The sequence below is a fragment of the Canis lupus genome, chromosome 15 (assembly GCF_011100685.1).
Source record: "Canis lupus familiaris isolate Mischka breed German Shepherd chromosome 15, alternate assembly UU_Cfam_GSD_1.0, whole genome shotgun sequence".
Lineage (NCBI taxonomy): Eukaryota > Metazoa > Chordata > Mammalia > Carnivora > Canidae > Canis > Canis lupus.
The window spans coordinates 36,441,816-36,458,116 of record NC_049236.1 but is presented as its reverse complement, the minus strand read 5'-3'; positions in this window follow the sequence as shown (position 1 = coordinate 36,458,116).

Sequence of the window (16,301 nt, the reverse complement as noted above, 5' to 3'; positions counted from 1 at the left end):
AATAAAACTTTTTAAAAAATGGTCATTAGTGTTGTTGACTTCAGTAAATTAACAAATTTGAGCAACTATGATATTTTGAATTTAAGTTTCTGTTTATTATAATTATTTTTTAAAATAATTTTTAACTAGATCTACCTTTATAATTGCACAAGCATTTGGTTTTTTCTTTTTCTATTGCAAAAACAGAACTTTATTTTCTCAGTAGCTTTATTTAGCTCATCAGTAGCCAGCTTCCTGGCTCACAGAATTATCATTTTACTCTTTGACCATTGCAAAAACCCCAGTTGGTATTTTTGTATCTTTTGCAGGTTCTTGATTCCATGATTTTGCTCTTTTATTATTCTCTCCATCTAGAATACTCTCTTGTCTTCCCTTAACTTCAAAGCTAAGTCCCAGTTTCGCATGCCCTGTGCAGCCTTTCCTGACCACTGTAATCCACAGTGGCTTCTCTTTCTTCTGAGTTCCTAGAGCACTCAGTATGTGTGTCACCCTTCGTGCATGTTTTCCTTGCACTGTGAAGTCTTCTTTTTAAATGTGCATGTAACCCAAATGTTTCCAACACTCGGCCTTCTCTTTTAGTATTAAACAGAACAAGTCAAGCTCCTATTGGATATTGCTCTGCTCTCCTGAGAACCCTTGGAATTACTGAGTCTCACATCTTGCTCCTAGCTCAATTCTTGATCCTCTCTCACCACCCTGCCTCCTGCATTTGTAGCCTCTCTTAATGTTCCTTTTCCCCAAGAAGAGGAGCCAGCTCTTCTCCTTCGTTCCTTTTTTAAAAAAAGATTTATTCATTCATTCATTCATTCATTCATTCATTCATTTGAGGGAGAGCACACATGCATGAATAGGGGCAGAGGGAGAAGCAGATTCCCCCCTGAGCACAGAACCCAAGGTGGGGCTCCATCCTAGGACCCTGGGACCATGACTTGAGCCTACAGGGGACACTTAACCAACTGAGCCACCCAGGCGCCTCTTCTCTTTCATTCCTAAATGCTTCACTAACACAAAGCTGTTTCATGTAATGGATTTTTACTAAACATTTGAGAATAATGGAGAGTAGCCTCGCTTAGAATAGAAAATGATGAAAAGTTGTATATGATCATCAAAATAATTACCAATTACTGAGCAATTAACATGGGCCAGGTCCTGTGCCAAGCATTTTACATACCTTATTTTATGTAGTATTCAGAGCATCCTTACACCCACTATCATACAGCTGGTAAGTGAAGGAGCCATCATTCAAGTCCAAGTCTTTCTTTTTGGCTCTAGGGCTTGCCATAATCTTTACTGTTCTTAAAGTTCATGGTCCTGAGAGAATCTCTTACTGTATTAGTAGAGTGTGTGGTCACCTATCCATGTTTAACTCCATTTCTTTTCTCTACTTCTTCTAGGACTTTGATTTTGTTCAGGAACCCAACTTCTTCAAGTCCCATCCCTGAGATCTGCATCCTGGTTCTTCTCACCAATTATGGTTGGCAGTCACTGGTGTGGGCATGGGCACAGGATGCATTTTGGCCAGTAAGACATGCAAAGAAATCTTCTGGGCTCCTTCTAGGAAAAGTTTCCTCTTGCCAAAAGAGATACATAGGGACACCTGAGTGGCTTAGTGGTTGAGCCACTTGGCTCAGAGGGTGATCTTGGAGTCCTGGGGATTGAGTTCTGCATCTGGCTCCCTGCAGAGAGCCTGCTTCTCCCTCTGCCTGTGTCTCTGCCACTCTCTCTGTGTCTCTCATGAATAAATAAATGCAATCTAAAGAAAACAAAATGAAACAAAAGAGATACACAGAAAGAGGTAGTCTCTCCTCTGACCGTTGTCTTGTGCAAAGGTGACAGGAGGAACTGCTGTGGTTGTCTTAGAACTGAAAGAAAGTTACCCTGAGGGCAAAGGCAACACAACACAGGATACAGAAAGGAAAGATAGAATAAAACCCAGTGTTTATTGTTGGCTCACCAAAATATTTAATCTTTTTTTTTCAAAATATTTAATCTTAAACATTTCTAAGTCTGTGCTTCCTGGAATTATAGTGTTATTATTTAGACCCACTTTGAGTTCAGTTTTCTCTTACAATGAAAACTATTTTATCTTTTTTTTTAAAAAAAGATTTTATCTATTTATTCATGAGAGACACACAGAGAGAGAGAGGCAGAGAGAGAAGCAGGCTCCATGCAGGGAACCCAACATGGGACTCGACCCCAGGTCCCCAGGATCACACCCTGGGCCGAAGGTGGCGCCAAACTGCTGAGCCACCCGGGCTGCCCCAATGAAACCTATTTTAATGGATGCTTTGGCTTCTCTCTTCTAAGACTCCAGCCTGCTGCTACTACAAGGATTCATTCTCCCACCATCTGCAGCCTTCTTTGAGTCCCAGGCTCCCCAAATCTACTCTCTCTAGAGGTCAAAGAAAACCTCCTCAAATTCTAGTACTTTACTGGATAAAAAAGGGTTTGTCTCAGCTTCACTCATCTAGCCTCTGGGGTCCCCTGCCCACCACTTCATTACCAAAAGACCCACTTAATGAGTTTTCCTAAAGAATTTTCCCAAGAGATGAGATTCTAAAGACCAGGAGTCATGTGACCTGAGTCTAAATCTCAGTTTCATTTCTTGCTAGCTGTGAAAACTTTGACAAGTTGCTTTAATTTTTCTGAGGCTCAGCTTCTGTCAAAGGGGAATAATAATTGGAGGGTTGTTGTGAAGATCAAATGACATCCACACAATGCCTTCACGATAGTGCCTGGCACTTGCAGAGCATTCAAGATAAAATGCTGATTGGAAGTAAAGGAAACTAGCTAAGGTAGGCCAAAAAGGAAATTTCCATTCAATGCATTAGCTCATAGAATGGAAAGTCCAGCTTGATAAGCTGGCCCAGAAAAGCCAAGGACTGGGGCAGGCTTGGGGATTCAGATAGCAAGCAGAAAGTGATATTTTTCAATTTTTCATTCCACTACTCAAAATTAAAATTCCTGGGATGCTTGGGTGGCTCAGCAGTTGAGTGTCTGCCTTTGGTTCAGGGTGTGATCCCGGGGCCCAGGGGCCCGGGGATCGAGTCCCGTATCGGGGTCCCCACAGGGAGCCTGCTTCTCCCTCTGCCCCTGTCTCTGCCTCACTCTCTTTGTCTCTCATGAGTAAATAAATAAAATCTTTAAAACAAAATTAAATAAAATAATACAAATTCCTCAGAGCAAGCGTCTGATTGGCCTAGCTTGGGTCAGCCCCCCGTCTTGGTTTGGCTGAAAAAGGACTTTGGTTGCTGTCTCCAACAGTGGCCCAAAGCAAACTTGGAGCGCTGTCACCAGAAGAAGGAGTAAAGTGGAAAACAAACAATCTAACTACATTCATTGGTTACTCCATATTTATTATATTATGTTTATCAAACAAGGATTATGCTTAATCCATTTCATTGCCTACTATCCTATTACAGCCGTTATTGATGTTCGAGATTTGTTGTTTATTCTTATATAACTTGACTTATAACACTGATCATTGGTATTTTTAAGGTTTGATCTAAAAAAACCCACATGTTCCTTTTTTGGCTTTTTTTTTAAGTGCAGGAAGCCTGTTAATGATAATTATAAAGGGATATAACACGGTTGTTTTTGAAGAGTGGGGGCAGTAGACTATAGGTGAGGTTGTTAACCAAAAAACTATCACTATTAAAGACAAACAGTAGAGGAAAACATAGACAATTGGGGACGCTACATAGTCATCCTATCTGCAACCTTTTCTAAACTTTTAAATTTATTTATTAAATAAAATAAATCATCCCAAGAGGATGAAACAAAAAAGGGGGGGGGTTCAAGGAATTAGTGAGAAAACATCTCAGTGGTCTAACTGGGTCTTTTTGTTTAATCTTCGGAGGAAGCGCTCTTTGGACCTCAAGCATGATCAAAAAGAAGGCAAGAGCCTTAGAGGAAACATTAACTTCACTGTTTATCACTTCTTTTATCCACATTTTCAACCACCAGTTTGTGCCCACTTTTCCTCAAAAACATATTTTGCCTGGATCCCAGTCCCCTTGTGGCTAAACTGCCACCAACAGCTTATTCTTACTCTATTCTTTTCTGTGAAACCGGGGCACAGGTCAACTTCCTCAAGCATTATTTGGCCTCATGCCTTTCAAATCATACTTAAACTCCCAATCCAGCTGTGAGAGCGATTTGGCTGAGACATCTGTTGGCCCTTTGTTCATCAGTGTTGAGTCTACTGATCTGATTGAGGAGGCAGATGTCCCCCCTCTTCCCTCACTGTTCCCCACGCACCCTTCCCCCCAACCCAAGAAGCTGTACACATGGAAGTAACGACAAATAAACAGGAAGGAAAGCCTTGGTCTTGGGTAAGAGGAGAGGAGGGGCTTGGGACCAAGTATCAGTGAACTTCAACGTTAAATGGCTACGTGGTAGAGAGCGAGCTTGGAATGAAACAGAGAAACAGAAGTCAGAGAGGTCAGAGGAAAACCAGGGAAAACAATTGGGGAAGCTAAGGAAAGAGAGGGCCTCAAAAACTAGAGAGGTTGTAAACAAAATGTGGCAGATCCACATACATACAATGGAATATTATTCAGCCTTAAAAAGGAAGGAAATTCTGACTCATGCTACAGCATAGGTGAACTTTGAGGACATCACACTAAGTGAAATAAGCCAATCACAAAAGGAGAAATCCTGCATAATTCCACTTATGTGAAGTACCTAGAGTCAGATTCATAGAGGAAGAAAGTAGAATGGGGGTTACCAAGGTCTGGAGGAAGGCGGTTGGGATTATTGTTTAACTGGGATAGAGTTTCCCTTTTGCGAGATAAAAAGAATGTGGGGGATAGAGCACAGTGATGGTTGCATGACAATATGAATGTACTTAATGCCACTGAGATGCACACTTCAAGGCAGTTGAGATGGTAAATTTTGTATTATATGTCTTTCCTTTCTGTGTTATGTGTATTTTAGCATATTTTTAAATTTTAATATTTTTTGGCAAATTTCTGAAACATTTACTTAATTTCTTTGAAATCCCATTTACTCTTTCATGCCATGCAAACTTATTGCACAGAATAATTCCTTTCCACACACAATTGAAAACATGCCTACAGATTTTCCTAGCCAGAGGAGAATAAGCCATCACAAATGCTTTGCTCCATCCCCTCGTCGGTCCTAACTTCCTAAATTTAATTCTTCTTCTGAGAGAGGGTGTCACATTATCAGTTACCATGTGGTGATCAGGGGACCCTGGGTGGCTTAGTTGGTTAAGTGTCTGTTTCGGCTCAGGTCATGATCCTGGGGTCATGGAATCGAACCCCGCATTGGGCTTCCTGCCAGGAACCTGCTGCTTCCTCTCCCTCTGCCTGCTGCTCCCCCTGCTTGTGCTCTCTCTTTTTATCAAATAAATAAATAAGTAAAATCTTTAAAACAAACAAAAAAACATATGGTGGTCAGCCTGTGGATAGCAAGCAAACCAAATGCTGAAGTGTAGGAGAAATTTCAAGAAAAAAGGAAACCAGATTGTTAGTAGCTAGTGGGTGTGCAAAGTGAAACACCAGAAATTGCACTTGAGACAACAAAATAAGAGGGGCTTGGGGTGGTTAAGTGTCTGATTAAAAAAATATAAATATTCCAGGCCTTTGCTGTTAGCACTTTTTTTTTTTTTTTTTTTTTTTTTAAGGAGAGAGGTCAACAGAGTCCCATGCTGCTGAAAGGTCAGGTGTGAAGAGAACTGAAATGTCCCCTGTGTGTAGTGTCTTGGTGACTCCTGGTAACAAGTGCTAGAAGGATCCTGCCATATTCTGGGTGACTTCACTATCCACATGTACACATCCATGCATATTTTCTGGCTCATAACTGAATTGTAAGTAAAAGCAAGTCAAGGCAGACTGATGCCCTCTCCAGGTCCCTGGCTCACCTCCCCCTCCTCCTCTCTCTGCCCTCACTTAGTGCATTTCCTTCACCTTGTTCTCCTCTCGATGGGTTTCTTTTTTTTTTTTTTTTTAACCAGTGGGCTTTCAAACCCCCCTTTAAAAAATAAAAGATTTTATTTATTTATTCATGAGAGACACACACACACACACAGAGAGAGAGGCAGAGACACAGGGAGAAGGAGAAGCAGGCTCCATGCAGGGAGCATCGATGCGGGACTTGTTCCTAGGACCCTGGGGTCATGGCCTGAGCTGAAGGCAGACCCTCAACCGCTGACCCACCCAGGTTCTGTCCTCTCAATGGCTTTCACACATATTTCACCATTTTCTGCATAAAATTTAACAGGACTTACACGTCCTGCTTCCTGAGGAGACTACTTAGGCCTCCCCTCTGCCAGCCTGTATCTCTTCCCCTGCTTCCAAATAGTAGCTAAACACTCCAAAGTTTTTTCCTAGGTTAACTCCATTTGGCTTCAAAAATTCTTACTCACCGTTGTCTTTGTCTTTTATTATCCACAATATTTTTTTTTCTTATAAAGAATGGTAAAATGCCACTTGTCATTCCTTCAACAATTGCATACTAATTTAATATTTCAGAAATATTAATAGAGCCTCTATTCCATACCATGTATTGGGGGCGTTGCTAGAGATACAGTCTCTGCCCTCAAACAGCTCATAGTCCTGTGAGGGAGAATTTATCTTCTCCTGGACTTTGTACAGAGAAGTTTTGTCTTGAGCTTAAATTTAAAAATGGGAACGGTCAAAAAATATATATCTTTATAGAACGATTTATAACTATTTTAGGAAAAATATAGTTTTATAACTTCGGTAGGAACTCCTTCCATTCCTGATAAATTAAGTATGCTAAAAATGTATCACTCTGGCCTTGTTATATGCAGCATAACTTCTACAGCAGAACCTTCTCAGCTCCCCTACACATACTCTATGTTCCAGTAAGACTGAATTACTTTCTTCTCCCATTTCTAAAATGCAACTGATGGTTATAAGGCACACCATCAATTAAATAACATTTTAGAGAACAAGAGATACAACTGTAGTATATTCAGATAGTAATTATAAGACACATGCCAATTATACCAAATTAGATATGTTAAAATAGAAGGAGGAAGTAAGAGGATGAAGTGCATCTTGAGTTCAAAGATACACAGTGTTTTTTGCTCTCAGAAATTGCTTTGCATTTCCTAGGCTCCAAATATTTGCTTATGCTTTTCCTTCTGTTTGAACGTGTCTCATTTCTCTACCCTTACTTATAACCTATCCAGTCCTGCAGGGTACCTTACTTCCTTTCATGAAACCTGTCCTGATCTTGCCAAGGAAATGGGATCTTTTGTTTGTTCATTGATTCATTCAACAAATCTATATTTCATGCCAGCTGTGTTTTAGGTGTTGAGTTTTTTTTTTTCAAAGATTTTGTTTATTGATTTATTTAAGAGACAGAGAGAGAGAGAGAGAGAGGGAGAGAGAAAGCGCACATGCACAAGCAGAACCCCAGCTGAGCAGAGAGTCTGACCAGGGGGGCACGATCCCAGGACTCTGGCATCATGATCTGGGCTGAAGGCAGATGATTAATTAACTGAGCCACCCAGGTGCCCCTGTTTTCAGCACTATTCTCGGCGTGAAGGAAGACAAGACCGGGACACCTGGGTGGCTCAGTGGTTGATCATCTGCCTTGGCTCAGGGCGTGATCCCAGGGTCCTGGGAACAAGGCTCCCATGGGGAGCCTGCTTCTCCCTCTGCCTGTGTCTCTGCCTGTCTCTCTGTGTCTCTCATGAATAAATAAATAAAGTCTTTTTAAAAAGTAAAATAAATGGAAGACAAGACAGACAAATATAGTCTTGCATTCTCTAGAGCTTATATTCTACATAGGGAGACTGATAAAAGTTAAAATTAACAAATAAATTAAATAATCATAAATTGTAATAAGTACTATGAAGAAAAACAACAGCAAGGAGCCGGGATCAATTATGAAGAGAGAAGTCTCCTCTATGATGGGCAGCCAAGGAAGGCCTCTACAAAGAGGTAAAAACAGAAGTTAAGCTCTCAAGGAAGAGGAGAAATTGTCCATATTGTATAGGGGCAAGAGCATTCCAGGTTCAGGGAAGAGCATGTGCAAAAGTCAGGAGGTGGGGGTGAGTTTTATGTGCTTAAAGAATAGACCTTTCCTTCCTTTGAACGTCACAGAACATTTTATATCCACCTTTGGGATTTACACTTGTCTCCCTGGACAAGTCTTGTTATCATTTTCTTATTCTCATTCCCATGCCTTATGTGTTAATAAATTCTCGAGGGCAAGGATTGAGTCTATTTCTTCTATGGGTTCCTTTACAGTGCCTAGGAGAGTACCATGCACAAATTAGATGCTCAGTAACTATTTTTTGAATTCCATAAGACTACAAATTTGGGTCAATTTACTGAGTCCATTATATAATTTTTTACCAACCTACATTTTAATAGAATACTTTGGGTTTTGGGGAATCCCTGGGTGGCTCAGCGGTTTAGCGCCTGCCTTCGGCCCAGGGAGTGATCCTGGAGTCCCAGGATCGAGTCCCACATCAGGCTCCCTGCATGGAGCCTGCTTCTTCCTCTGCCTGTGTCTCTGCCTCTCTCTCTCTCTCTCTCTCTCTGTGTCTCTCATGAATAAATAAATAAAATATTAAAAAAAAAAAGAGAGAGAATACTTTGGGTTTTTACTAAAGGTTGCTACACCAGCCATATTAAATCCTTGAGGGTATTTGCTATAAAATGTTATTGAAAACATTACTCAATGTATTATTTATTTAATGTACCTTCTGTAAATTCATTTTGGAATTCACGGCCAGCAAAATTTTACTTCTGGACTAGTTTTCCTCTTACTTTCTAAAACCAAGATTTATATAATGGACTATGTTTCATCTTACTGTTATGAGAGGTAAAAAATTAAAAACCAATTCAATAATTTAATTTGGACAATTAAAGCAATGTTTATCTATTTGATCCTAATATTTGTATTTTTCTCAGATTCTGACTTTTCTCCTTGTAATGAAAATAATATAGTTTGCCAGGTGCCATGCCAAGTACGTCACACGAATTATCTCATTTAACCTTTATAATAATCCTGAGTTTTACAGATGAAAAACCTAAGTTTTGAGTAATGTCAAACAGATTGTGAGTACTGGAGACTTTATTGAATCCAGGCAGTCTGACTTTTCCACTGAGCTATATTTTAATATCATATGGGGTAAGTCTCTTAAAATAATTTTGGGAAAGAATAGGAGAAAAATATATGTGTATGCTTACATGTACATACGTATATATATATAATTATTTTAATAATTCAATTAAAATAATTTTAATTGAATTAAAAAGTAAGATACAGAGCTTGATGACCTATCTCACACATTTTTATATTTGGTGGTCATAATGAAATATGCCGAGTCCACTAACCCTTTGATTATTTGGTATAGGTGAGTTAGACTACAAATTTGGGTCAATTTACTGAGTCCATTATATAATTTAGAGTTAGAAGGACCTAAATAACAAGTAATTTTTTTTTAATGCAGTTTGAATACATGGTTAAATTTAGGATGTAAGAGATTTTATTTCAAAATTTTATCAGAATATGAGTTTGGATAAAGAATCTGCAAAGTTTCAAGTTCAAAATATGGCCCAGCACACTGCAACGAATTTCAAAGTGAGAATTCCCAGCTGCACTGCAGTAAAATTCTCTCAGATAATATTTGCCATGTTTTAATATAAGATCAGTTCCCAACAGGGAATTGGATCATGGGTTTCTAGCCTTCAAAGACTCAAGTTGAGCTCATGAGGAGAACTTTACACTTAAATTCTGCATTCTCTGTCAGCCAAGATTGCTTTTGCATTTTTATTGAAATATTTATCGACTGAAAGGAATTATTGGTATTTATTCCCAAAGCAAAGGCTATCTCTTAGGGCAGTATTCAAGACTACCTTTTCGTCACTTGTGACAAGAGTTTACATGGGCACTAGTAAGAAAACAGGGCTATTAATATATCGAGAACTGAAAAAAAATTGCCAGGAAAATTTGTTTCCCTTCACTAAAGCTACTGAGGTGAGAAAGCTCAGTAGGAGAACCTGTTTCAGCAACAAACAAAACCACAGAAGGAAATCCTCCCAGGGCATTAGGACTCATTTAGTGAGAGCAATAGCTTTTTTTTTTTTTTTTTTCAGAATGAACAGGTGTTTCCCCAGGAAAAAAAAAAGAAAAGAAAAGAAAAGAAAAAACAAAAAACTGCAGAGTCACCTTGCTGAGCCAATACATGATTGGAAACTGGCAAAAGCCAGATTCCTGCAGAATAACTCAAGAGGAACATAGGATACCCACACATTTATCGCAGAGTATATTTCACTTATCTGTCAGTGAAATTGCTTATCTGTTACTAAGCTTACTTGGCAATATTATTGGGAGCTTGGAGCGGGGGCGGGGGAGTAGAGTTGTTTCCAACTGAGACAACAACAAAAAAAGACTCTTTTTTCCTTCATTTTGGAAGGATTAATGGGAAAAGCACAAATTGACTCCATCATATTATTAAAATGGTCAGGAATTGAGTGAACAAATTTTAGTATGGCCAAGAGCAGCAGGGAAAAAATATGCTCTCTAAAGTAAGAAAATAACTGCCTAAGATGGTCGCAAAAAACCAAGGGGCTAGAGTCTGTGCACAAGTCAGGTACATGCTGTTCAAACAAAGGTTTGCCAAATGGGAATTCCAAGATGGTTTTGCCCATTGTCAACTATGTTGTTAATGGGATAGGGGTTGGGGGAGTCATCAATTCATATGTCTAAATAGTTATCTTGCAGCAGGCTTTCAACGGTTGCTGGGTGTCAGAGTCTGCCCACTGGACATGGAGAATCTTTCAAAACCTCATTCATTGTTTTATTAGTCAACTAACATTGCCTGGGTGCCCGCTAACTGCCAGGCACTGTGCTGGGCTGAAAGGATACAGAAGTAAATAAAAGAAGGAATGATGATGGTGTGATTGGGTCTCAGGACAATGGTTTTATACCACTCAAACTCCCAAGAGCTTGTTTGACAAGAAAGAGATCAATTAGCTTCTAATAGAAAGTGTTAAGGACCTGGATTGTGAATTGGGACTGCATTCCTCATAAATACCCACTATAGAGCCTAAGTCACAGATCATAAGACTCTGGAAATACAGATTTACCACAAAGAGAACTGGATTTGTTTGCAAAATGGTACCTTCTCCAAAGATACTTCTATTCATTTCCCTTTAAATAAATCCCTCCTTCCATGGATATCCCATATTTACCCTTCAGCTAGGAATTCTGTTTACTCTCTGTATGCTTATTTCCTCACCTATGTCTTCAATTCCTTAACATCTGTGTACTGATTAAGAGCACAGCCTGAGAGGTAAGGAGACCTGGGTTTGAATGATAACTCAGCCACTAGCTGTGTGCGACTGGATCAGTTGCTTATCATTTCTGAGTTTCAAATTCCTCATCTATAAAATGAGGACAATAATAGTACTTGTCTCACAGGGTTAGTATGAAAATAAAATGAGATAATATATGCAAAACAGCTAGCCCAATTAGTTATAGCTACATAACTACTATATTCTGAAAGTATCTGCTCTCATATCAAAGTGGCATATAATCTTGACTTCTGCATGTCTCATTTTCTCCCCAGTTTTCTGTTTTGTTTTAATATGTAATTCATATTCTAAAACTAATATAACAACATTATGGAAAATTTGAAAATTAGAAGGAAAGAAACAATAACTCTTAAACTTTCCTAATATAATCACTAAAAATTAAAATTATTCCTGACATTATTACATTTGCACATCTGCTTATATGACATCTAGCTGGAATTGAAGGGAAAAAAAGTACTTCTAAACATGGCATCCTTGGCTTTTATACGCATTCTCTGTTGTTATGGGATGCGAAAGCCAGTTTGCTTACTGTGAGCCATGATTCTGGCGCCTGGCAACTAGCAGGTAAAAGGCTGAAGAAACACCTTTGCATCTCTCTACCCTGAAAATACATGAGACTGTGAGGTGCTTCTGTTACTTGTTTTGTTTTAAGAAGACTCAATTTGGAAAGGCTGGAATTTCCTAAAAGCATGCATTTTCCCCAACATTCCTGTCTAAAGGCTTCTTTTTTTTTTTTTTTTTTTTAAGATTTATTTATTTATTTATTCATGAGAGACAGAGAAGTAGAGACACAGGCAGAGGGAGAAGCAGGCCCCATGCAGGAAGCCTGACGCAGAACTCGATCCCGAGACTCCAGGATCAGGCCCTGGGCTGAAGGCAGCGCTAAACCCCTGAGCCACCCAGGCTGCCCCTATCTAAAGGCTTCTAATTGCATTACTAGGCAAAGGAAGCCACAGGCAAGCCTTGTGCTATTAAATGGTCAAGTTAAATTATAGCTTGGAGTAAAGGAATAATAAGGAACCAGTGTCTTTGCAAAATTAAACACTCTGCTCTGGATTTACTAACATTTTGTCTGTTACTTTGGATCAGAATGTGGAGGAATTTGCGATTACATCATTTTCTTCTTCTGAAAAGAAGTGCCAGTCATTTTCTGTTGTTTATCTGTCAAATATGTGCTGAAAATTTTTTAAATAATTTTATGAGCCCTTTTGGGGAAGCTCAAAAACCCTGAGTTACCTGGAATGGTAAAGAGTTATTTATTCAAGTAAAAACTACAGTTGCAAACAAAATTTCAGAATTATGGTGCACATGCAGTGTTTGGCAACACATCTGGTTTTTCTGCTTTGATGAAGAAAGAAGCTTAACACACCAACATGAGTCATTGCTTTCTACATCACCGTGTGTAGGCATCAAAGCCCTTGCTAATAGTCCTGAAGAAGTTTTGCCTATTGCGGCTGAAGTCGTCAATTTCTCTAGACCTTTTGACTCTTGGGGATTTAAAACAAAAATTTATCAAGAAATGGAAGCAGAATGTGAAGTTATTCATTGGAATTCACTCCTAAAATTAACCCATAGGAAAGAAGTTGTTTGTGGCTTGATATATTTGATCACATGAATAAGGTAAGGCTTTTTTTTTTTTTTTTTTTGGAGGAGATTCTGAGGATGACATTTTGAAACCAAAACACACACACACACACACACACACACACAAGAACTGAAAAAGCCCTTTGGGTCAAGTTACTATTGTGAGACAAGGGATTGGACACAGAGAAATAGGAGCCTTTCCCATACTGGAGGAGAGTCTTCAGGCTCTACTCAAAAATGATGAAACTAGTCAATTTCTCACAAAGCAGAATGTGCAGATACCTGGAAACACTACGAAACTTCTCCAAAAATTAGTTATGCTCATTTGATTTTAAAATTGAAATGTGGATTTAAAAAAAAAAGATTTTATTTATTTATTCATGAGAGATACACACAGAGAGGCAGAGACACAGGCAGAGGGAGAAGCAGGCTCCATGCAGGGAGCCCGATGCAGGACTTGATCTCGGGTCTCCAAGATCACACCTTGGGCTGAAGGCGGCGCTAAACCCCTGAGACACCGGGGCTGCCCTGAAATGCGGATTTTAACCCTGTCTTTACTGACATATATATCATTGATGATGCAGACCTTGCAAAAATGTATAAATTCATTGACCGGAGGACACAGGAAATGATACAACTATCAGCTTGAAGAGTTCTAGAAAAATCCAATACGTCTTGCCATTGGTTGTAACCTACTTTGTTAATCCTGTTCACTTGTGGCTATCAAAATTAGGAGTAAACATTGATAGAGTATCATAAATGACCAACGCATTGTTATGTAAAGATTACTATTTAATTTCTTCTCCTGTCAAATGATGGCAGCCTTATTTAAATTTGCTTTGGGGAAGAATTTAAATTTTGATGTTTTGTATTTGCATACTGAATTTATTTCAATTACTTAATTAATGTGAATAAACAAGAGAGATGGGAAAATTTTTGTAAGTTTTTCCTGTGCGAAGGGAATCAATTTCCAATGCAATAAAATATGTAATATGAGGGAATACTTACATGCATTTTTGTAGACAATTATTTTCCTTTTCTATCAGATCAAAGAGGGGAGAATGATTCTCCCCCCAAAATGGTTAAAAACCAGGGATCTGGGGCAGCCCCGGTGGCTCAGCGGTTTAGCGCCACCTCCAGCCCAGGGCCTGATCCTGAGACCCGGACTGAGGATCAGGATCGAGTCCCATGTCAGGCTCCTTGTGTGGAGCCTGCTTCTCCCTCTGCCTGGTCTCTGCATCTCTCTCTCTCTCTCTCTCTCTCCTGAATAAATAAATAAAATCTTAAAAAAAAAAAGAAGAAACATGGATATAATATAGCCACTTCATTTTACAGTGAGTAAGTGTGGAGACTCCAGAAATGAATTATTTGCCCAAAGTCACACACCTACTAAGTGTTAAAACTGCAATTTGAGCCTAGATCTCTTGTCTGAGGCCCTTATACGATGTTGCCATTATGTTTCTTCAGTGGGACATCCCACAGTCACATAAGAAAGTTCTTTGGAACCAAACCAGACCAAAACAAACCAACCACCAACAAACCTTTGTAAAAATGAAAGCTTTTGTTCCAAATGTGTTACTACCAGACTTTCCCAGCCTTGACTTCCTACCTGCCTAGACCTGCACTGATCGCCAGCTGCTAGGAAAATCCATCTGCCACCTACCCCATCTTGTTCCTGCCTGTTTTTCTTCTTTAATGACAGATGTCCTGGTTTCAAATCTACTAGCAGACTTAAGTACCTTAAATAAATAGCACTAGCCTTCACCTGGGTGTGTCTCTATTCTCTCTCTATCCTTTTTTTTTTTTAATTTTTAAAAAAATTTTTAAGGGTTTATTTATTTGACAGGATGAGTGAGAGCACAAGCAGGGGGAGCAGCAGAGGGAGAGGGAGAAGCAGGCTCCCCAGCTGTGCAGGGAACCCGATGTGGGGCTTCATCCCAGGCCCCCAAGATCATGACCTGAGCGGAAGGCAGATACTTAACTGAATGAGCCACCCAGGCACCCCGATCTCTATTCTCTAGACTCTGTGACAGATTCAGTGTCTAGTGAGAACCCATGTTTTGGTTCATAGTCAGCCATCTTCTTGCTCTGTCTTCACAAGGCAGAAAGGATGAGGGAGTTCTCTGGGGTCTCTTTTATGGGAATATTAAACCCATTTGTGAAGGCTTCACTCTGATGACCTAGTCACTTACCAAAAGTCTCACCTCTTAATACTATCATATTGGGGTTTAGGATGTAACATATGAATTTGGGGGGGGTGTAAACATTCAGTTTATAGCAAATAACTGTTACTAGAGTTTAGTGAGTTCTGTAGTAAGTATCTTATGGCAATATGCTAAAATGGACCCTTTGTTTGAAAAAGAAAAAAAACATTAGGACACCTAGGTGGCTCAGCAGTTGAACGTTTGCCTTCCCCCCAGGGCGTGATCCTGGGGTCCCAGAATTGAGTCCCACATCTGGTTCCCTGCATGGAGCCTGCTTCTCCCTCTGCCTGTGTCTCTGCCTCTCTCTCTGTGTGTCTTTCATGAATAAATAAATAAAACTTAAAAAAAAAGAGAGAAAATGCTAATTTAAAGCCTTTTCATCTTCAAGTGTATGAAAGTCATGTATTTTTCTCATTTAACTTAATGAAGTATCTTTTTTGGAATATGAATTACTTTGAGTCCAAGAGCTTTTTTAAAGTTGCTCATCAAAACAGAGTTGAAATTTTGACTCTCAGTCTGTAGTTCCTATCTGCCACTTTGAAGATGGGGTAGGCCTTTTGAAATAAGTCTGCTTTTAGTACATGAACAATACTTAATAACATTAACCATCAATATCAGTATCAATCTGGTAGTGAGAGCTGTACAAGCATGCCTATGTCCTTACAACCACTCTGCAAAGTAGAAAGTATTATCTCAATGTATAGATGAGCAAATAGAGGTCAAACAGGTTAACTTGCTAAGAGATATACTGTTAAAAAATGGCAGGGTCGGGGATCCCTGGGTGGCGCAGCGGGTTAGCGCCTGCCTTTGGCCCAGGGCGCGATCCTGGAGACCTGGGATCGAATCCCACATCGGGCTCTCGGTGCATGGAACCTGCTTCTCCCTCTGCCTGTGTCTCTGCCCCCCCCCCCCCCTCTCTCTCTCTCTCTCTGTGACTATCATAAATAAAAAAAAAAAAAAAATTAAAAAAAAAATGGCAGGGTCGTGAGACTGAGCACCGTGTCTGCTCCATGCTGAGTGTGGAGCCAGCTTAAGATTCTGTTTCTCCCTCTCCCTTTGCCCCTCCTCCCCCTCAAAAAAAAAAAAAGTGTCAGAGCCACTTATTATGTTACTTAGAATAAATATTTTTTAAAAAATATTTTTTAAAAAAGATTTTATTTATATTTTTGGGAGAGGGAGAGAGAGT